The sequence below is a fragment of the Nuphar pumila genome, chromosome 14, assembly GCF_984573655.1.
Source record: "Nuphar pumila chromosome 14, dmNupPumi1.hap1.1, whole genome shotgun sequence".
NCBI classification, from domain to species: Eukaryota; Viridiplantae; Streptophyta; class Magnoliopsida; order Nymphaeales; family Nymphaeaceae; genus Nuphar; species Nuphar pumila.
In genome coordinates, this window is record NC_143262.1 from 27,522,982 (window position 1) to 27,548,389 (window position 25,408).

Sequence of the window (25,408 nt, forward strand, 5' to 3'; positions counted from 1 at the left end):
ATTTCTCAAGAAACTCGGATGAAAAGGGGTTTTTGAAATCACGGGAGAGTTCATAAAGTTGTGGGAAAATCACGAATGGTTGAAAATCATGGGAAACTAGAAGTGATTCTTGAGAAAATGGTGAACATTTGAAAAGGGAAACATTTCTTAGGAAAACTTGGACTTTGAGAATTTTCTTAGGAAAATGATAGAAATTCATTGGAAAACCCTTGTGGAAAAGGAAAATTGAAGCTTGAGAAATTGAAATCCTGAGAATCTTAATCTTGGAATACTTGGAAATCGATTTTGACTTTGAAAAAGCTAAGAGACTTCTCTTGAAAATCTTGGGAAAATGACCTTTTCCCCTGGAAAACTGTGGAAAAACTTGACTTGAGAAAACCGATTTTGAAAATTCTCAGAGTTTCTTGAGAAATTGATTTCATTGAGAATGAAACTTTCTTAAGAAAATCGTGGGAAAACCAATGATTTCATGATGCGGATGACATGAGTAAATGAATGCACTTTGAAAAGATTTTCTGAGGAATTGGTTGGAAAAATGTGCATTAAGTCCAAATAAATCCTTCACATATCTTGTCTGTGGCCATGAATATGTTCAGAACTTAATTGATTTAATGCACAATGCTTTGAAACCATTGGAAATATGATGTGCATTTTCAAGATAGCCTAAGAGTGTAGGCTCAATGTGACCAGTAGAAAGATGATGGATCTGGGTCTCGTCCATATTCCGACTAGGGCCGTAAATATGGATTCCACAGAGTCCATTAACTCCCTAAGAGTTGGTGCACGTACCATTCGTGAACATCCATAGTGCTTTTGAAATAAAAATGCATGAATTATATAAGCAGGATATTGCATAAATTTAACTATATGATATGCATCCTAGTCTAAGCAGGAAATTAAATCTCTTATTCCAAAATTTACTTTATTACATTACTAAATAAATGAAATAAGAGAAATTTGCAGACTCCAGCTCCTTCTTTTGACTGTCTCTGCCAAGCTTGAAATAGGGTTAGCTCAAATATGTGGGTTTTTCCAAGATTTTCCAATAATATTCTGAAATTATTGGATTTAATTGGACATAAACCCTAATCTCATGCTTCCTTGATATTTGAAATGATGTAAATGCAGGAAATTCAGTAGAAAATAGTTTGAAATTCGGAATTGGGGTCAAAATAACCAAAATACCCCTAATTATAAAGTTATACCTTTAAAATCAGGGTTTTTTGAAGGAAATTTTGATAAAATTGAGATTTTGAAATTCAAATTGACTCAAATGATGATGAAATGCATTATGACATGCTGCTAAACACATTGGAACTATAAAATCAAAATTTGACATTTTGCAATTTATCCAAAATAACGAATTTCGCTTGGTTTTCACTTGGATCCGGGTCCTGCGGGACCCTATTTTGGTATTATGGCTAATCCGAACCTCAAATGGATTCCAAATTGCACCAAATTCGATATGAAGCATCAAACTACTCTGATAAACATCCTAGAATGCTAAAGATCATGAAATGATATGATTGAAATGCTAAAATTTAAAGAAAGTCCTAAAATGATGGATTTTGCCTATGGATCTGAACCAAATGCAATGCCTAATATGATAATGCAAGATTTACACCATGAAAACTTCTTATATTTTTCATACTGTTAAAGGACCTGAAATGGAACATTTTTGGTTTTTACAGCCTCAGGATTTGAGCCATGGTGAGTTCAGAAACAGGGATTTAGTTCTGATAGAGGTAAAAGTCACCCTAATCTGATGTAAAATGCTAAAAAAATATAAAACAACCATGGAAATTTATGATATTAATCAGAGCTTCTCATGACACCTACATGGATAACTTTCATGTTCATGACTTCGGCATTTGATCAACAGAAATATGGATAAAAATATAACTTTGTGTTCCTAAATTGACAGAACAGACCAATATGACCAAACAGGGGACTGACAAGAAAAATCCGAAAAAGGTATCAACACTGTTCTAAAAATCACAGGCTTTCAGATGCAAATAGAGGCAACCTCGGACATAACTTTCACTTTTTACAGTTTTGCATTTGGAGCAACACACAAAGAGAACCCATCGACCTAAGTTGATCCAAAATCTCAGAGCCCTAAATCAGGCTCTGACACGTGTCCCGAACTCTTGGATATTTGTCAGACATAAAAAAAATCAGACAAATCTGAGAAAATCAGGTTACAAACTAGACATTCTCTCAAGTTCAGAACATTTTTCGGATTGAAAATCGGATCTCCCATGAGGGATATCTCGATTTTACAAGTCGGCAAATGATTTTCAAAACGCATCCCGGGTAACAAAACCCGACTTGCCATTTTGAATGTTTACCGCAGTAAACAAATTTAAATGCCTCCGAATTTTTGGCACAATTCTAGGGACACCTAAGGGCACATTCCTTGATGTTGTTGGGATTTTTAATAAAAAATAAATGCATGAAATGACGTGTGGACTGACTGACAAAAACAAAGAACTACTAAAACTGAGCAGAATTGAAATAAATGCTAAATTAATCCTAATAAATTCATGAAACGTGCTAAATGAATGAAATAAAATGCAAAATAAATCTAGCTAAATGCATGAATGTTAAAAATCATCAAAGAAGCATAATTGAATATTTTTATGTATGTCGTTTTATGAGAATAGCTCAATCCATCTCTCGGATGAGCTCTTTCTTCAAACGACTCCCGAATCGAATTATGAAATTAAATCAAGAAGAAAAGAGGTGCACCTTGCTTCATTACGCAGCGTAGGAGCTCTTGAAAGGGGCGGCTATCACGAGCTTTGTTCGTCCTTCGCTCCGGGCTTCGGATGGTTCACCAAAATCGACCCACTATGCCTTCTTCACCGAGCCAAAGGGGGCGTGACTTCCAAAGTGCAAAAAATCGGATTCTCAAGAAGGCTAGGTCGAATTTTCAAGTTCACAAGAGTTCTCAAAAGATGGTCTCCTCTCCAAAAAAATCCTTCCTCCTTGCTGGGCGTGGAGTCTTGTTTTTATAAACTTTCTGAAGAAAATTCGAATTTCAAATAGGCTCAATCTGAGCCCTCCATGTGGCGCCATCTCAGGGGTGCTATTTTGATTTTTGAGAAAATAAAAAATAAGATTTTTGTGGGTGAGACACCTCAACAGGATTTGAAATTTTTCAAAATTTGGTTTGCTTGATTTTCTCTGCAGGAAGCTCCTAGATGGCGCCACCTCAGAGGGTGCTAGCTTGGAGTTTGAATTTCAAAATCACCTTTTGTAGGGAGTCCTCAGGTGGCGCCACCTCATAGTGGGCTGCTTTTACAAAAATAAAATAAAAATAAAAATGAAGCCAAGTGGGAGCTCTGGAATGGCGCTGTGATCATCGCAAAATTTTTCCTCTCTTGTGGTTTTTCTCTCTTCCTTCTCTTTTCCTTTTCTAACCTCTATTTTCCTCCTTTTTGAAGGAAGAAAAATAAAAGAAAGAAAAGAAAGAGAAGAGAAAAGAAGAAGAAAGAAAAAGAGAAGAGGATTTCTTTTGCGCGGTCTCACTTGACCTTAATTTGAAAATATTTAGAAATTTAACTCGCCTCCGTTTTTTGAAAATATTGCGAGAAAAATGGGGAGACGGGATTCGCTCGTCGGTACGAGGTTCGACCGTTCCTAACGCCTTTACCAGGGGTAATCGAACCAAGGATCGAATCTATGCCTTTTGCTTTGCCTAAATATAATCTAAGGATTTAATCTAACTCTAAATGCACGAAGAATCATGCTTGTGCAATGCAAGAATGTATGCTCTTTTGAAAAGAATGTTTTGGAAATTTCTAAGTATTCTGAGATGAACTTGGTAAGGGAATGAAGAAATGTTTGATTTTAACTTAGAACTTGAGATAGATCAGAGGAGTTCTAAGTTTTTAAAGTAAATCAAGATTGAAAGGATAAATGAGAAAGAACGAAAGGAAATGAAATTTAAAAGTCAGAAATGGATTTTGAACTTGAAATTGAATTTTAGGAAAGGAAATGAATACTTGAGATGGAATTGAATTCGGATTTTCAAGTTTGGAATGGATCTGAGATAATCAAATGGTATTTAAAAATAGAAATGGATTTAGGGAATTCAAATGAGATTGGATTTGAAATCTAGAATTGGGAATGGAATTGGATCTTAAAATGGATTTAAGATCTGAAATCTGAGATCCGATGTAAAATTGGGTTCTGGATCCTAAGATAGATTTGGATCTGAAGTCTGAGATCCAATGTAGAATTGGACTCTGGACCCTAAGATGGAATTGGATCCGAAGTCTAAGATCCAAAGTAGAATTGGATTCTAGATACTAAAGTGAAATTTGATCTGAAGTCTAAGATGCAAAGTAGATTTTGAGTTCTGGATCCTAAGATGGAATTGGATCTGAAGTCTGAGATCCAATGTAGTGTTGGTCTCTGGATCCTAAGATGGAATTGGATCTGAAGTCTAAGATCCAATGTAGAGTTGGATTTTGGATCCTAACATGGACTTTGGATCTGAAGTCTGAGATCCAAAGTGAAATTGGAGTCTGGGTCCGAAAGGAGAATTGGATCCGAAGTCTGAGATCCAAAAGTGGAATTGGACTCTGGATCCTAAAGAGGAATTGGATCTGAAGTCCGAGATCCAATATGAGAGTTGAATCCTGGATCCTAAAGAGGGATTGGATCTGAAGTCTGAGATCCAATATGAGTGTTGAATCCTGGATCCTAAAATGGATTTGGAGTTAAATTCAAAAAAAGATGAATCAAGAATTTCCAAGTTTAATTTGAACTTGGAAAATGAATTGAATCTTGGATATACAAATGAATTTCAAAGTTAAATTGGGTTTCAAATTTAAGATAGAATTTGGAATTTGAAATACAAGATGATTCTGAAGTTTCAAAGTCAAATGGCACTTTGAAATTGAATTCTTGAATTCTTTTGAAAAATAGAGTTGAATTTGAATTTATGAATGGGGTTTGATCTGAGAAATAAATGAAAGAATTACTTGGATTTATGAAAAGGAATTTAAAAATATGATGCAATTCTATCTAAATGATGAATGAATTTAACTTTTTGAAATTGGATTTTGAAAAGCTATTTCATTCTTTAAATGAATTTAAAATAAGATTGAAGACATAATACATCCTTGACTATGGTCATTGAATGTATTATATAATAATCTATATTTAAACTCAGGTGAAGAATGAAACACATTTGGTGCTTTTATAGAATTTAAAATGAAATTAACTCTCAATATACCCTAACTATGGCCATTGGTATATATTTTGGGTCAATTTTAAGTTAAATTCTAATAAAAGGAGAAGATTTTTAAGGAAAATATGATGAGTTTTTGAAAATGGATCCGGTGTTATTTCGTAAAAGATAAAAATCCTAAGTTTTGTCCACACCCTGACTATGGCCATTGATGTGGATCATCGACTTAGGACTAATTACCTCTTACAAAATGGTGTACGTGCCATTCATGTTTCACCATTTGTGAGAATTTGAGAAATAAATATAAAGATGCATGAAAACAAGCCATTCATGATATTTACAATGCTCATTCATTCTATCTAAGACAACAAATGTAAATTCTCATTTATACTCTATCTATTTCATTATTTGAATTGAATTTAAAGTGTTAAGGCTCCTAAAACAGAAATCCTGCAAAACAAGAGTTAGCCTAAGCAAGAGACAAAATACCTTATAAGAAATATCATAGTGGAAGCTTTTAAAACAACATGATAGAAAGATGGGAAGCGATGTATATACTTGTGTACCTACTTATATATATGGGTACATATACATATATGTACATATATATATATATATATATATATATATATATATATATATATATATATGTGTGTGTGTGTGTGTGTGTGTGTGTATGTATGTATGTGCCTACATATGCATATATGATATATATGGTATCTTATGAATGATGATGACACAGCGGGTACCGTGAAGATGGATGCTGCTATAGTTGGAGATGGAGTACAACAGGATGTTGCTATGGAGGGAGTTCAGTGAAGTGCGATTTACAACATATGCTGAAGTAGCAGGAAACTATGAGAATTGGCTGGAGGTGGTGGATGATAGAGCTGGGAATGATGATAATGATAAAGAGATGTGGTGGCAGTATAAAGAATGATTGGTTGTGATTGTAGACAACTGGAATACTACATTGATGTGGGACATATGACAAGAGTGGGGGCATAGCAGTGTGGTAAAATGAGGGTAGGGGGTGTTGCTGCGACTATAGTGATAATGAAGTCTCACCTCAATACAGTACATCAGCCATTATGCTGGACATGAAAACCTGGAAATATATGCTGAAGGTAACAGATGGTGAGTGGGTGCTACGTGAGGATGTGTGCTGGGGGATTCAACACTTGTGACAGGGTACTGTTGAGACACCTACAACAAGTGGCTTTAAGGGAACGATGTAGTGTAAAGAGGTAGCATGGTGCCATGAGGTGGAAGCTGCTGCGTTTGCAGCAACTAGGTGAAGTGGGATGAAGAAAAACTGGGGCTGTACTAGACAAATGCTGTGGCCAGCAGAGTCAATGTGTGGACATATCGGGCTGTAACATTTAGCAACCAGGTGGGTAAGAGTTGGACATGCTATCAAGGTGGAGGGTTGTGATTTACAGATGGGATATGGCATACTGATAGGTGTATGACAGGTAAGTGGGAAGTGTGAATGTGAAGATGGTGTTATAATAAGTGACAACAGGGGATTATGGCAGTGGCAGCAATGTGATGAAAGATGCATGAGTTTTTACTGCCATATGACAGAATATGTAATGAAGGCAGCGGTTGGAGTGCAACATAGATGGTATGAAAAGGATAGCTAGCAGGTGTAAAGTAGCTATAGATGTGATCGTAAGTACAGGAAAGTGCTGATGCACAGATGATATGAGGGTCGCGACATGCTTGGAGAAGGTGGAGTGAATGATGCAGAAGGCGAACTGAAGGTGCTGGGCAACAGGGAAAACACACGCACTGTGGACCATCTACTATGAAAATTATGAAGAAATTGGCAAGCACTAACAGTCAGAGCAAACAGTGACTGCTTTAGTGCAGCAAGACTTTGGTTGGAGTAGGCAAATGCATGTTTAAACCAATAGAAATCCTATATGAAGAAGGGCATATAGTGGTATACATCAAATGTTAAGTCAAGGTACATATATTTTCAGCAAATCAAATACTAATTGTTGGATTTAGCATGTCAACTGTTTTATGCTATATCTATAAACCAACTTATGAACCGATGGATTAGAGTTTTTCAACAAACTCTGTTAACATTACAGCAAAATGCCAATTAATTTCAGTGATGAGGTAACCATCCCCACAAACCACAGGCAGTGGATCAGAGTTGGGTTGAAGGCTAGAGTGGGAAATTTGCTTGAGCTACTAAGAAAGAAGAACAAACATACCTGTAAGTACCACGCATATACCCCAGTTATAACACAACTAAAAAAAAATGTGTATACCTCTATGATATGCCTGGGTAGATGTATACGCCAAAATAAGAAGATATAGCCAATTTATTTACTAAAGAGAAATTTTGTAGAAGCAAGCCTTTGGTACCTTGAACTTGGTTCGAGCCTTTCAACCGTTCACAAATGATTCTCTAATATACGTGAATTTGGCAACGTACCCAGCTGAATAAATTTGTCAGCTGTGAGGGCATAGGCAGTGCAGAGATTAACTTCAACATATAATCTGGATGATTTTCTTCAAAGGATGCACATCAGAGGATATTTTGACACTGCAGCATGGTTTGTCACAACTCAGGAATATTTGAAACACTTCTTCTTTCTTTTTTTTTATCAGCCTCATGTCTAGATGTCTTTCTTCATAGTTTTGCAAGTGAACAGCTTTCAGCTTGTTTTCTGCAAAAAGAATATCTGTCTATTTTGCACAGTTGGTTGGTTGCTCCAAACGTAAAATTCTGTAAATAACCACTCGATGTTATTACCTCATAAAGCATAATGAAGTTCACTATAGATGCCTATGTAAACTACTAGATAATCCATTAAATGTATATAAACATATACTTCTTTTCCCTTTTTTTGTTTTAGGAATATCAATGTAAACACAGATTTCCACATTAAATAAACACTGAATATGATTCAATGGTATGAGAAAAAAAAAAGAATTCTTCACTTCATCTTGAATGGGTCTCTTATGGTATTTTTGAACGATCAGCTACCATAATTGTTGGAATGGCAGATTCTTTGACAGGAATCATATCATATTTTCCCCTTTCTCTTTGAAGAAAACGTATCTGAGATTTCAATCCAGATTTGCCTTGGTTGCTGATGAAGGTGATGCATCATCCTCCTGTTTTACAAGCTGCTATAGAAACAAAGGTGGAGTGATTCCTGCATGTTCCTGAGTTTACTTCCCAGACAAGCCAGAATGTTAACTATAAGCCAACGGTTATCACATTTTATTCCAGATTACTGACCGTGTCACCCTCCCCAGTTGAGCCATTCTTAAAAAAAAAAAATTGATGGATTAATGCCTTGTATGCAACGTAAAGAGGGTTAATAATAGACTAAATGGGAATCATTTGAGTTCCTTTGCCAATGCGGAAACATGAAGACTAAGGGGAGGGGATTCAATGGAAAACATACAAGATATATGCATACAGATGTGACTAACAAGAAAGAAACCGGAGAGAATAACAAAAAATGTAAAATCAGGTACGAACATAAAAAAAAAATTTAAAAAGCTAACAATGAAAGGGATATACAAAAAAAGAAAGTAAGAATGTAACAAGAAATGAAGTCAAATGGAAGGGATGACGCCAACACAGAAATCTAAGCAGAGGCAACAGACGATCCGTAACCTTTTACCATTGGATGTATAAAATCAGATTGACAAAGCATAACCAGGGAAAACTATAGACAAAACAACAAAAAAAAAATGCTGGAATCCAAATGGACGATGATATATATCAGAGGAAATATTGAAATATTTTCAATACATGCAAAAAAAAAAATATCAATATTAATACATCATCCACAATATAATGCGTGGGATAAAAAAAAGAAAAAAAAAATTGTAAGTAGATGAGAAAGAAGGTATTGGAATGCATCATTCCTTTTTGCTATAGCATGGAGACGGGTTGATGTTGCACAAGCAACTCAACACCATCGAAAATGCTGTAATGAAATCGAAAAGGGGAAATCAGAAGAGAGATGGAAAATGAATTACCGGATTACCTTATGCTATCAAGTGGAAAAGGGGGCTTTTCTTCTACCAGGGGAAGCTTTAAAACTGGGTGGAAACGGATGAAATGGAGGATGATGGATGTTACTGCGGTGAAGGAAGAGGGATCTGAAGGCATGCTGTGGAGAGGTAGGAGACGGATCCCTTCTCTCTCCTGCGTGCTCTCCTTTTAAAGAAGGAGAGGAGCATTCGAGAGAGAGGGGCTGTTGAAGATGAGAGGTTGAGGGAGAAGAGGTTGTTTGAAGATGGACGGGAGGAGAGGGCGATGAAGGCGATGGCCGTTGTGATTTCTTTTAAATTCCACAGAGGAGTCTCTTTTTCATAAATTTCCTAAAAAAATTGGTTTTTATTTTCAAAAAGAGGTTTCAAAAAGGTTTAAAAAGAAAGGTAAATTGCATAGTTTCTGAAATTTTTGGATTTTTGAATTTATTATTTTTTTTTTGTTCTTTTCTTTTTAGACATATATTTGTAAAAACAAAACTCTAAAACTAAGAAAATTAATACTAATTTTACAAAATTTCATAATATTCATAAGAGAAAGGTTTTTCTGAAAGATCAGGGTTATTTTGGGGAAAGTTTCTTCAGAAGAATGGGTTTGGACCTAAGTATTGAGAAAATGTTTGATTTTTGACACTCGAATCGAGAAATACAATGTGATGGATCCAAATGGATGTCGGATGGATTATCCGAGCTATTTAAAAAAACTATTTTTGGTATTTTCTAAAAAATTGGACAATGAGACTCAATTTTGGATCTGGACAATGGATCCGGATCCAAAATCAATTTAAATTGAATTTAATTTCAGTAAAGCTTGAGAAAAGAACTGGAATTTAGATTTAAAATGACTCATTTGCTCAAAAAATGAATTTAGGGGCAAAAAGGGAATATTTAAAAGATTTTGAAAAATTTGGGGTGTTCACAGATGCCCCTCTTTGCTACTAAGCCGGTTGAAAGCCGAGTTTAGTTGCAAAGAAAACACTTCAAATTTTGAAAAATGCCCCAGTCAGCATATCTGAACTGGGTGTGGAAGAATTATTTTTAAAAGATGGTTTTTCCTGTTTAAAACTTTATCCTTGAATGGCTTTGGGAAGATGAAATCCTCGAGAATGATATGACTGAGTAGATAGAAATGAGGAAATCGTGATGGGACTTTAGGTGAAGATTCCGAAATGATGAAAGGGTCTCGATCAAGTCTCATGAATGAGGCGAGATCAGCTTTTTGGGATGACTCAGGCTTAGCCCTTAACCTGGATGGGACGAAGATATATCAAAACAACGTGAATGGGAAAAAGGATATATGAGGACTTTGATGGGACATTTATGAGAGAAGGCCTTGTGAGATGAAGCTCAAGTAGGATTTTATTCCGGATGGATATACAAAGCATGAATTCCTCGATGGGAAGAACCATGATGGGACTGGAGGAAGACACCTCGTCGAAACGAGGGAAACTCATTGGAATGAGACTCAGGTTTAACCAAAACCTGAAAAGGAAGATACCTCAAGGGGCGAGGTTCAGGTTTAACCCTTAACCTGAAGGGGACGACCATACGGAATCCTCGAGTGAAGAGACCAGAATGGGACCTTCGGAGTTTGGATGAACAAATCCGAAAGTGGTTTGCGAAAGGAGGACAGAAATGGGGTTCCCTAAAGCTTTGAAAAAAAGGGATGAACTTGGGCGTCTCATTGCTGAGACTAAATCAACTTTTGAATTTAATGACCTCTCGCAGGGAGTACAGGTTTTGACCCTTAACCTGAGTGGGAACAACCATACGGATTTCTTGAAATCGTGATGAGACAGGAGATATACTTCAACTGAATGGGGTAACTCTTCTGGAAAACAATGTTAGGTTGCACCAAAATGGATATTGAATATTTATTTCATTCTTACAATATCTAGAAAATTTTGCCAATAAGATAAATTTATAGTTGACTTCAACGCTTGAAAATGTGTACATGTGTGCAAAGATATTCCCTCTTTTACCTAGAGGATTTCCTCCAACGAGGTTAACTCCTCGGTTTTAAGAGTCAAATTCAAAATTTTAGCGCTGATGATTTTCTTTAAGGAAGCTATCCATTTCCTTGATAAGAGAAGAAATATTCTCAATTTCATAAAAGCAAGTAAAGAAAAGATATTGATAACAAATATTTTGCATAAGAAAGGATGACTTCTGGCAATTTAGGCAGTTTGATATCTGAGTGTTTTCTCATGATGATCTTTTTGCACTCTTTTTGAGTCATTGAACTTTTTTGGGCTTTTTACATCATCCTTCATTTGGATGTGTCCTGACTTTTCTCTCTTTTTCAGGGAAGGGTACGTCACAAACTCCTTCATCTCAGAGATGCTCCAATCCTTCTTTTTCTCAGGGATTATATATGATATTGGCTCAAAAGGTCTTTAGATGATAGCTGAAATCAAATGTCATTTAGGGTTTGTCGGTAGGTTCATCACATCCACCTTCATCTCAACGGTGATCTGAACTTTCCCTGGAAGGATCCTTCACAAACTCCTTCATCTCGGTAGATGATCCAAATCTTCTTTGGCCCCGGGGGTCTACTCGCTTAATTCGCCTTCATCTTGACGACAATTGAGAGATCCCTTTTGCAGATATTTGATTGCAGCTTTAAACTGGATAAGGAGACATGGATTAAGTGGATTCTTTTATGGCTCAGGATATTTCCACTGTCTAATTGCCAGGAAATCATCTTTAAACATGCGTCATAGCTATGATCAATATCAATTCGCTTCCGGCTTTTCAATGTCATCGAATATTTATTTCATTAATCATACCGAGGATATTTCTTTCATCCTTTTGGTTGATCAACAGGAAAAAGATTTGAATTTTACCTCTCTTTCACAAAGAGTTTCACCTTTTATGAAGAAAATACTAGAGGTAATCTGAGGTAATTCTTTTGTGCAGTAAGATTTATTTGGAATCAACAAATATTTTTAGCAAATTGGCAAAGTTTTCATGACTTCTATGTGAAATATTTACTCAATATAGATTTTGATGCGACCTTTAGTTGTAATTTATGATTTTGGATATTCTAACTGGTGAACTGAGACCTTTCATTTAACGACCAGCGAAGTAGCTGGAACCTTTCATTTAATGACCAGCGAAGTAGCTGGGACATTTCATTTAGCGACCAGCGAAGTAGCTAGGACATTTCATTTAATGACCAGAAAAATCTGGGACCTTTCATTTAACGACCAACGAAGGAGTTGGAACATTTCATTTAGCGACCAGCGAAGTAGCTGGAACATTTCATTTAGCGACCAGCGAAGTAGCTGAGACATTTCATTTAGCGACCAACGAAGTAGCTGGGACATTTCATTTAGTGACCAGCGAAGTAGCTGGGACATTTCATTTAGCGACCAGCGAAGTAGCTGGGACATTTCATTTAATCATTTAACGACCAGCGAAGTAGCTGGGACATTTCATTTAATCATTTAACGACCAGCGAAGTAGCTGGGACATTTCATTTAATCATTTAACGACCAACGAAGTAGCTGGGACATTTCATTTAATCTTTTAACGACCAGCGAAGTAGATGGGACATTTCATTTAATCATTTAACGACCAGCGAAGTAGCTGGGACATTTCATTTAATCATTTAACGACCAGCGAAGTAGCTGGGACATTTCATTTAATCATTTAACGACCAGCGAAGTAGCTGGGACATTTCATTTAATCATTTAACGACCAACGAAGTAGCTGGGACATTTCATTTAATCATTTAACGACCAGCGAAGTAGCTGGGACATTTCATTTAATCATTTAACGACCAGCGAAGTAGCTGGAACATTTTATTTAATGGCTTGATTTAAGATTGAGACTTTCTGAGAGACAAACAACACGAGGACTGATGAACTTGATTTTTAGATTTGGAAACTTAGCAAAATACCCAATGCTAACACTAGGTTTTCCAACTGAGAGTCGGGAAGGAGAACGGCCTATTTTAAGATATTTAGAGATTGAAGCAAGGAGAATGGTCGGGATTTCATGATTATCCCTTATCCTGAAAATAGAATAGACATTTTGAAGAGAATTTAGAAAAAGAATGATTCAGGTTTATCCCTTAACCTGAAGGGGAAAATAGAATAGACATTTTGATGAGAATTTAGGAAAAGAATGATTCAGGTTTATCCCTTAACCTGGAGGGGAAATAGAAGATTTTATGAAGAGATAACCTGAGACTTGAATTTAGAAGGGGTATGACAAGATTTAGAATTTATGATCTATGATTTAGATGGACCAGGTATGTGACGAGGAATATAAAAAGAAATAAACTTTGAGAAGACAAAAGGATATAGATCTTTGAAAAAAATGTAGAACATTTGAGGGAATTGATTTATTTTGTGAAAAGAATTCTCACAGATAGCATGATTGCCTCTATGAGTGATCTTCAGGATTATCCCTTATCCTGAATGGAAAAAAAGAATAGAATTTAAAGAGGTTTAATGAAGGGAAATTGATATAAATCTAGAAAATCAACAAAGATTAACAAAACTTGTATTTTACAAAAGAATCCTCATAGGTAGCGTTATTGCTCCTACGAGGGGTTTTAGGATTATCCCTTATCCTGAATGGGAAAAAGGAATAGAATTTAAGGCAAATTAATATAAATCTAGAAAATCAATAAAGATTGGAAAAACTTGTATTTACAAAAGAATCCTCATAGGTAGCGTTATTGCTCCTACGAGGGATCTCAGGATTATCCCTTATCCTGAATGGGCAAAAGAATAGAATTTAAGAAGGTGAAGAGAAATTGATATAAATTTAGAAAATCAATAAAGGTTGACAGAACTTGTATTTATAAAAGAATTCTCGTAAGTAGCGTTATTGCTCCTACGAGGGGTTTCAGGATTTTCCCTTATCCTGAATGGGAAAATAGAATTTAAGAAAACTTAGCGAAGGCAAATTGATTAAAATCTAGAAAATCAATAAAGATTAACAAAACTTGTATTTACAAAGGAATCCTCATAGGTAGCGTTATTACTCCTACAAGGGGTTTCAGGATTATCCCTTATCCTGAATGGGACAAAGAATTTAAGGAAAAAGGAAATGGATAGAAATTTAGAAAATCAATGAAGGTTTGACGAAAACTTGTATTTACAAAAGAATCCTCATAGGTAGCGTTATTGCTCCTACGAGGGATTTCAGGATTTTCCCTTATCCTGAATGGGAGAAAGAATAGAATTTAAAGAGATTTAATAAAGGGAGGTTGATATAAATCTAGAAGATCAATAAAGATTTGCAAAACTTGTATTTACAAAAGAATCCTCATAGGTAGCGTTATTGCTCCTACAAGGGGTCTCAGGATTATCCCTTATCCTGAATGGGAGCACCTCGGACAACGAGGGTCAGGTTTATCCCTTAACCTGAAAGGGTATAAGAATTGATAAAATTTAATGGAATTTGAGAAAATATTTGATAAACTTGATAAAACTTGATGAAATTGATGTAAACTTGATAAAATATGAATAAAATGAATGAAACAGATAAAAAATACCAAAAATTAACTAAAAATTTATAAGATTTGAGAAAAAGGAGTTTTTCTGATCCTGCCTGTATATGGGATCTTGAAAAAAAAAATGTTTATTTAAAAGATAAATGAGGAATCATTTTGGGGGAAGAGAATCCACCACAAGAAGAATGATCAGCGCGAGATCTGATCCTTTAAACCAAACATGAGAGATCATCATGAGGGTTAATTTTCGACGGCAAATGGTTTTGAATACCTAATTTTGAAGAAGAAGATCAACAATAGATCTGATTTCTAAAAATAACAGCTCGAAATTGATAATAAGATCAACACAAGGGTTGATCGTTGAGGGTAATGCTTAAAAACCAATCTTGGAAGATAAGACCAACACAGGGTCGATCTAAAACCCATTTTTGGAAGATAAGACCAATGCAATGATTGATCTTTGAATATGATGATTTATAACTCATTTTAAAAGATAGGAACAACGCTAGGGTTGATCTTTGAAAAGTTTTGAGATCAATTTTGGAGGATAAGACCAACGCAAGGGTTGATCTTTTGAATAAAAAGATTTGAAATCCATTTTGGAAGATAAGATCAATACAAGGATTGATCTTTGAATATAAAGGCTTTGAAATCCACTTTGAAAGATAAGGGTTGATCTATAAAGAGTTGAAATCCATTTTGAAAGATAAGACCAACACAAAGGTTGATCTTTGAATATAAAGATTTAAAATCCATTTTGAAAGATAAGATCAACACAAGGATTGATCTTTGAATATAAAAATTCATTTTGGAAGATAAGACCAACATAAGGGTTGATCTTTCAATATAATGATTTGAAAAACTTATTTTTGAAGATATGATCAACACGAGGGTTGAGTTTTTGTCAAAGGTTAGACCAAGGAATATTTGAACTCCTTGGTCATAACGAAGATTTTTTTAAAAATTTCATGATTTTTGAAAAAGCCCTCATAGGTAATATCATTTCTCTCATGAATGATGTCAGGATTGTCTCGCATTCTGAAAAGAACAGGAATTTAAATGCCCCAGTATGGCAAAGGGAACAGAAGCATTGGATATAAAAGATATAAAGGAAATCGACATTTCATTTGATAAGCAAAGGCTTGATAACAACTGAATATTTACAAAAACTTGAAAAAGGAAAGGACTTATAGAAGACTGGGCTGACTAGCCCCTACAAGACAACTGACAAAAAGAGACGAAAGCAAACAAAAACTTTGGCTTTATCAATTCTTTGAGTGGTCCGGGAATGGTTCTGTCAGGACTGCTGGCTACTTTTCTTCCTCGTCCTCTATCAGCTCACTTCTGTCAATGCAGTCTTGTATCATGTGCTTGAGGATGAAACAATGCTCTGTGTCATGCCCTGTTGCTCTACGGAACTTGCAGAATTGATCTTTGAATTTTCCCAAGATTACGGGAGGATCTGCTATTTTAGGGAGCTTGATCATCCCGTGCTTCAAAAGGTAATTCATAATCACTTCTAAACTCTCAGACAACGGAGTGAAGACTCGATCTTTTTCCCACTTGATGTACTTGGGTTTCTCTTGAAGATCACCCTTTTGCTGAAGGCCGATTGGAAGCGGTTTATTATTGTTTTTAAAGGATCCCTCCTTCTGCCCCTTGTTCTGATCTGCTCTCGGACCACTGCTACTGTTGTTCTTATTTCCTTTGTTGCTACTGCCAAGATTATTGCAGGAGGCATCAACTGAATGAGCGAATTGTGCCTTCTTTTTCTGGTCTTGGATATTCTTGACTAGAGGCGTGCCCTCGTAAAGTCCGCTTTCTATTCCTGCTTCGAGCCATTCGGCTCGCTCAATCAACTTGATAAAGGATTTCGCTGGGGAAGTGGCGATGAGGCTTCTTATGGGCTGAGAGAAATTGTTGAGGATCACCTGCAGTGCATGTTCCTCAGGAATGGGTACCTTCATCTTATTACAGGTGCTTCTCCACCTGTGAATGAAATCACCTGCTCTTTCATTCTCTCATTGCTTCAGGTTGTAAAGATGATTTAATGTAGGTGAGGCTTCAGTGTTGAATAAGAAGCGCTCGATGAACAGATTTACTACCTTATCGAACTCTCGTAGTTCGATAGGATTCACATGATCAGCATACCATCTCGATGCTACACCCTCCAGACTACGGGGAAAACAGATGAACAAAGCCCTGTTATCTTTCCTGAAACGGCTGCACTCTGCATAAAATGTGGCCAAGTGGGCTTTAGGGTTGCCAGTCTCGTCAAATTTGAGAAACTTGCGGGGAAGATTCTCCAGGTTATCATCCCCATCTAGACCATCGTAAAAATCTTCGCCAGTATAGGTCTGCTTGCCCTTACCCTTGGCTTGAATATCCTTAATAGCTCGATTCATCTCCTTCATCTGCTTGCTCATCAGGTCCTCTGCTGGAGCCCCAGACTTGGGCTTGTTGACGGATTCAGGCTCTTCTGCAGCTATCTTTATAGTCTGTCTCGGAGGATTCCGTTTGTAGACAATCTGCTCTTCCTCTTCTGACTCTTCCTCGACTGACTTCGATTCTTCCGAAGTAGTGTCCGGCTGTACCTTCTTCCTGATGATTCTGACTTGCTTTTTCACAGGCTTCTTCTTCAGCTTGCTTTTAGGAACTGCCTCTTTCAGCTTGGACTCGGCTTGCTCTGACATCATCCTTGCCATCATCTTTTGGAACATGTCATACATAGCGGGGTCGATGTCATCTTTCTTGTTCTGACCCTGTCCTCTGACTGATTTAGGAGAGCTCATCTCTTCCGCCTCACTGTCGCTGAGTTGAGGATCTGTTTCTTTTCCCGCTCTTGTCGTAACCATTTTCGGATATCAGTGATCTCTCTGTGGAGGAAAAATGGAGATTTTTAGACCAAAGAAACTTTTTGGAGATGTTTTGACAAAGAGGAAGGATTTAGGTTAAAAATTTAATTGTATCCCATTACTAGGGATTGAGTCGCCACCAAATTTGTGACAATTGCGTTGTTTACTCTACGAGGGAGAGTAACCAACTGAAAATATGAAAAGAAAATATTATTTTTTGAAAAGGATATCTCTTGATGGAAAGAGATTTTTATGAAAGTATAAACAAGAATATAAAAACAGAAGAAAAATAAAAGGAAAAATGGAATTTTGAGAATAAATGGTAAGGATTTAAACTTTTGAAGAACTTGCAGGCAGGATCAGAAGAATTTGGAAGAATTTTTAGAAGAAGAAGAAGAAAAGGATAAAGAAAAATACACCTGGGTTTTAAAAATAAAAAGGACATTTTGAAACATATACCCAGGGTTTTGGAAAATATAAGGAAGATATAAAATATCACACAATCACAGATATACAAGCAAGGATATACAAACAACACTCCCTAAAGCCGACTCTATATGCAATATTTGAAATGGCTGATAGGACCTTAATCCTAACTCTAAGATTTATATCATCTGATTCCAATCAAGGTACGCCGATATACTCAAGCCGAAGCTCGAAGTACGTGGCATATAAGATATCTCTTCGGTTCTAAGGTAAGAGGCTTCCCAACATCCTTGAGCACCTACCGATATACCTCGGACTATGGCCCTTAGGTACGTGGTAGGGGGGGCGCGAACCCAAATAAGTGGTCCAGTTGTGAGGCTCTCTCCCGAACTATGGTTCAGTGAGACAGCCCAGCAACGTGAAGACCGGGACAATATAGGTAAGGTCGTTTTCAAAATATGATCAACATGCAAATAAAATCAGAAGGCTCTAATGCAAGTCCTAAAGAGATAGATTTTAAATGAAAAGAAGCATACACTTGCATACATTGTTTACATTCAATCCCTAAAATTGAGGAGAGTTGTATTTAAGACCTAAGTCTAATGTGAACATGGATGTAATCTCCTCAATATGGTCCTACCAAACCATACTTAGATCCTATATGCAATGATGTCAGCTTTAGGACAGAGTCTAGGCTCCTAAGGTTTGCATGGAAATGAAGCTGACATATGTTAGAATAAAGACTTGGAAAATATTAAAGCAAAGCAAAGGCATAGATTCAACCGGACGAAGACGAGGTCCCATCACGGTCGCCAAAACTGTGATCATCGCAAAATTTTTCCTCTCTTGTGGTTTTTCTCTCTTCCTTCTCTTTTCCTTTTCTAACCTCTATTTTCCTCCTTTTTGAAGGGAGAAAAATAAAAGAAAGAAAAGAAAGAGAAGAGAAAAGAAGAAGAAAGAAAAAGAGAAGAGGATTGCTTTTGCGCGGTCTCACTTGACCTTAATTTGAAAATATTTAGAAATTTAACTCGCCTCCGTTTTTTGAAAATATTGCGGGAAAAATGGGGAGACGGGATTCGCTTGTCGGTACGAGGTTCGATCGTTCCTGGCGCCTTTACCAGGGGTAATCGAACCAAGGATCGAATCTATGCCTTTTGCTTTGCCTAAATATAATCTAAGGATTTAATCTAACTCTAAATGCACGAAGAATCATGCTTGTGCAATGCAAGAATGTATGCTCTTTTGAAAAGAATGTTTTGGAAATTTCCAAGTATTCTGAGATGAACTTGGTAAGGGAATGAAGAAATGTTTGATTTTAACTTAGAACTTGAGATAGATCAGAGGAGTTCTAAGTTTTTAAAGTAAATCAAGATTGAAAGGATAAATGAGAAAGAACGAAAGGAAATGAAATTTAAAAGTCAGAAATGGATTTTGAACTTGAAATTGAATTTTAGGAAAGGAAATGAATACTTGAGATGGAATTGAATTCGGATTTTCAAGTTTGGAATGGATCTGAGATAATCAAATGGTATCTAAAAATAGAAATGGATTTAGGGAATTCAAATGAGATTGGATTTGAAATCTAGAATTGGGAATGGAATTGGATCTTAAAATGGATTTAAGATCTGAAATCTAAGATCCGATGTAAAATTGGGTTCTGGATCCTAAGATAGATTTGGATCTGAAGTCTGAGATCCAATGTAGAATTGGACTCTGGACCCTAAGATGGAATTGGATCCTAAGTCTAAGATCCAAAGTAGAATTGGATTCTAGATCCTAAAGTGAAATTTGATCTGAAGTCTAAGATCCAAAGTAGATTTTGAGTTCTGGATCCTAAGATGGAATTGGATCTGAAGTCTGAGATCCAATGTAGTGTTGGTCTCTGGATCCTAAGATGGAATTGGATCTGAAGTCTGAGATCCAATGTAGAGTTGGATTTTGGATCCTAACATGGACTTTGGATCTGAAGTCTGAGATCCAAAGTGAAATTGGAGTCTGGGTCTTAAAGGAGAATTGGATCCAAAGTCTGAGATCCAAAAGTGGAATTGGACTCTGGATCCTAAAGAGGAATTGGATCTGAAGTCCGAGATCCAATATGAGAGTTGAATCCTGGATCCTAAAGAGGGATTGGATCTGAAGTCTGAGATCCAATATGAGTGTTGAATCCTGGATCCTAAAATGGATTTGGAGTTAAATTCAAAAAAAGATGAATCAAGAATTTCCAAGTTTAATTTGAACTTGGAAAATGAATTGAATCTTGGATATACAAATGAATTTCAAAGTTAAATTGGGTTTCAAATTTAAGATAGAATTTGGAATTTGAAATACAAGATGATTCTGAAGTTTCAAAGTCAAATGGGACTTTGAAATTGAATTCTTGAATTCTTTTGAAAAATAGAGTTGAATTTGAATTTATGAATGGGGTTTGATCTGAGAAATAAATGAAAGAATTACTTGGATTTATGAAAAGGAATTTAAAAATATGATGCAATTCTATCTAAATGATGAATGAATTTAACTTTTTGAAATTGGATTTTGAAAAGCTATTTCATTCTTTAAATGAATTTAAAATAAGATTGAAGACATAATACATCCTTGACTATGGTCATTGAATGTATTATATAATAATCTATATTTAAACTCAGGTGAAGAATGAAACACATTTGGTGCTTTTATAGAATTTAAAATGAAATTAACTCTCAATATACCATGACTATGGCCATTGATATATATTTTGGGTCAATTTTAAGTTAAATTCTAATAAAAGGAGAAGATTTTTAAGGAAAATATGATGAGTTTTTGAAAATGGATCCAGTGTGGATCCGGTGTTATTTCGTAAAAGATAAAAATCCTAAGTTTTGTCCACACCCTGACTATGGCCATTGATGTGGATCATCGACTTAGGACTAATTACCTCTTACAAAATGGTGTATGTGCCATTCATGTTTCACCATTTGTGAGAATTTGAGAAATAAATATAAAGATGCATGAAAACAAGCCATTCATGATATTTACAATGCTCATTCATTCTATCTAAGACAACAAATGTAAATTCTCATTTATACTCTGTCTATTTCATTATTTGAATTGAATTTAAAGTGTTAAGGCTCCTAAAACAGAAATCCTGCAAAACAAGAGTTAGCCTAAGCAAGAGACAAAATACCTTATAAGAAATATCATAGTGGAAGCTTTTAAAACAACATGATAGAAAGATGGGAAGCGATGTATATACTTGTGTACCTACTTATATATATGGGTACATATACATATATGTACATATATATATATATATATATATATATATATATATATATATATATATATATATATATATATATGTGTGTGTGTGTGTGTGTGTGTGTGTGTGTGTGTGCCTACATATGCATATATGATATATATGGTATCTTATGAATGATGATGACACAGCGGGTACCGTGAAGATGGATGCTGCTATAGTTGGAGATGGAGTACAACAGGATACTGCTATGGAGGGAGTTCAGTGAAGTGCGATTTACAACATATGCTGAAGTAGCAGGAAACTATGAGAATTGGCTGGAGGTGGTGGATGATAGAGCTGGGAATGATGATAATGATAAAGAGATGTGGTGGCAGTATAAAGAATGATTAGTTGTGATTGTAGACAACTGGAATACTACATTGATGTGGGACATATGACAAGAGTGGGGGCATAGCAGTGTGGTAAAATGAGGGTAGGGGGGTGTTGCTGCGACTATAGTGATAATGAAGTCTCACCTCAATACAGTACATCAGCCATTATGCTGGACATGAAAACCTGGAAATATATGCTGAAGGTAACATATGGTGAGTGGGTGCTACGTGAGGATGTGTGCTGGGGGATTCAACACTTGTGACAGGGTACTGTTGAGACACCTACAACAAGTGGCTTTAAGGGAACGATGTAGTGTAAAGAGGTAGCATGGTGCCATGAGGTGGAAGCTGCTGCGTTTGCAGCAACTAGGTGAAGTGGGATGAAGAAAATCTGGGGCTGTACTAGACAAATGTTGTGGCCAGTAGAGTCAATGTGTGGACATATCGGGTTGTAACATTTAGCAACCAGGTGGGTAAGAGTTGGACATGCTATCAAGGTGGAGGGTTGTGATTTACAGATGGGATATGGCATACTGATAGGTGTATGACAGGTAAGTGGGAAGTGTGAATGTGAAGATGGTGTTATAATAAGTGACAGCAGGGGATTATGGCAGTGGCAGCAATGTGATGAAAGATGCAGGAGTTTTTACTGCCATATGACAGAATATGTAATGAAGGCAGCGGTTGGAGTGCAACATAGATGGTATGAAAAGGATAGCTAGCAGGTGTAAAGTAGCTATAGATGTGATCGTAAGTACAGGAAAGTGCTGATGCATAGATGATATGAGGGTCGCGACATGCTTGGAGAAGGTGGAGTGAATGATGCAGAAGGCGAACTGAAGGTGCTGGGCAACAGGGAAAACACACGCACTGTGGACCATCTACTATGAAAATTATGAAGAAATTGGCAAGCACTAACAGTCAGAGCAAACAGTGACTGCTTTAGTGCAGCAAGACTTTGGTTGGAGTAGGCAAATGCATGTTTAAACCAATAGAAATCCTATATGAAGAAGGGCATATAGTGGTATACATCAAATGTTAAGTCAAGGTACATATATTTTCAGCAAATCAAATACTAATTGTTGGATTTAGCATGTCAACTGTTTTATGCTATATCTATAAACCAACTTATGAACCGATGGATTAGAGTTTTTCAACAAACTCTGTTAACATTACAGCAAAATGCCAATTAATTTCAGTGATGAGGTAACCATCCCCACAAACCACAGGCAGTGGATCACAGTTGGGTTGAAGGCTAGAGTGGGAAATTTGCTTGAGCTACTGAGAAAGAAGAACAAACATACCTGTAAGTACCACGCATATACCCCAGTTATAACACAACTAAAAAAAAATGTGTATACCTCTATGATATGCCTGGGTAGATGTATACGCCAAAATAAGAAGATACAACCAATTTATTTACTAAAGAGAAATTTTGTAGAAGCAAGCCTTTGGTACCTTGAACTTGGTTCGAGCCTTTCAACCGTTCACAAATGATTCTCTAATATACGTGAATTTGGCAACGTACCCAGCTGAATAAATTTGTCAGCTGTGAGGGCATAGGCAGTGCAGAGATTAACTTCAACATATAATCTGGATGATTTTCTTCAGAGGATGCACATCAGAGGATATTTTGACATTGCAGCATGGTTTGTCACAACTCAGGAATATTTGAAACACTTCTTCTTTCTTTTTTTTTTATCAGCCTCATGTCTAGATGTCTTTCTTCATAGTTTTGCAAGTGAACAGCTTTCAGCTTGTTTTCTGCAAAAAGAATATCTGTCTATTTTGCACAGTTGGTTGGTTGCTCCAAACGTAAAATTCTGTAAATAACCACTCGATGTTATTACCTCATAAAGCATAATGAAGTTCACTATAGATGCCTATGTAAACTACTAGATAATCCATTAAATGTATATAAACATATACTTCTTTTCCCTTTTTTTGTTTTAGGAATATCAATGTAAACACAGAATTCCACATTAAATAAACACTGAATATGATTCAATGGTATGAGAAAAAAAAAAGAATTCTTCACTTCATCTTGAATGGGTCTCTTATGGTATTTTTGAACGATCAGCTACCATAATTGTTGGAATGGCAGATTCTTTGACAGGCATCATATCATATTTTCCCCTTTCTCTTTGAAGAAAACGTATCTGAGATTTCAATCCAGATTTGCCTTGGTTGCTGATGAAGGTGATGCATCATCCTCCTGTTTTACAAGCTGCTATAGAAACAAAGGTGGAGTGATTCCTGCATGTTCCTGAGTTTACTTCCCAGACAAGCCAGAATGTTAACTATAAGCCAACGGTTATCACATTTTATTCCAGATTACTGACCGTGTCACCCTCCCCAGTTGAGCCATTCTTAAAAAAAAAAATTGATGGATTAATGCCTTGTATGCAACGTAAAGAGGGTTAATAATAGACTAAATGGGAATCATTTGAGTTCCTTTGCCAATGCGGAAACATGAAGACTAAGGGGAGGGGATTCAATGGAAAACATACAAGATATATGCATACAGATGTGACTAACAAGAAAGAAACCGGAGAGAATAAAAAAAAATGTAAAATCAGGTACGAACATAAAAAAAAAAAATTAAAAAGCTAACAATGAAAGGGATATACAGAAAAAGAAAGTAAGAATGTAACAGGAAATGAAGTCAAATGGAAGGGATGACGCCAACACAGAAATCTAAGCAGAGGCAACGGACGACCCGTAACCTTTTACCATTGGATGTATAAAATCAGATTGACAAAGCATAACCAGGGAAAACTATAGACAAAACAACAAAAAAAAATGCTGGAATCCAAATGGACGATGATATATATCAGAGGAAATATCGAAATATTTTCAATACATGCAAAAAAAAAATATCAATATTAATACATCATCCACAATATAATGCGTGGGATAAAAAAAAGAAAAAAAAATTGTAAGTAGATGAGAAAGAAGGTATTGGAATGCATCATTCCTTTTTGCTATAGCATGGAGACAGGTTGATGTTGCACAAGCAACTCAACACCATCGAAAATGCTGTAATGAAATCGAAAAGAGGAAATCAGAAGAGAGATGGAAAATGAATTACCGGATTACCTTATGCTATCAAGTGGAAAAGGGGGCTTTTCTTCTACCAGGGGAAGCTTTAAAACTGGGTGGAAACGGATGAAATGGAGGATGATGGATGTTACTGCGGTGAAGGAAGAGGGATCTGAAGGCATGCCGTGGAGAGGTAGGAGACGGATCCCTTCTCTCTTCTGCGTGCTCTCTTTTTAAAGAAGGAGAGGAGCATTCGAGAGAGAGGGGCTGTTGAAGATGAGAGGTTGAGGGAGAAGAGGTTGTTTGAAGATGGACGAGAGGAGAGGGCGATGAAGGCGATGGCCGTTGTGATTTCTTTTAAATTCCACAGAGGAGTCTCTTTTTCATAAATTTCCTAAAAAAAATGGTTTTTGTTTTCAAAAAGAGGTTTCAAAAAGGTTTAAAAAGAAAGGTAAATTGCATAGTTTCTGAAATTTTTGGATTTTTGAATTTATTATTTTTTTTTGTTCTTTTCTTTTTAGACATATATTTGTAAAAACAAAACTCTAAAACTAAGAAAATTAATACTAATTTTACAAAATTTCAGAATATTCATAAGAGAAATGTTTTTCTGAAAGATTAGGGTTATTTTGGGGAAAGTTTCTTCAGAAGAATGGGTTTGGACCTAAGTATTGAGAAAATGTTTGATTTTTGACACTCGAATCGAGAAATAGAATGTGATGGATCCAAATGGATGTCGGATGGATTATCCAAGCTATTTAAAAAAACTAT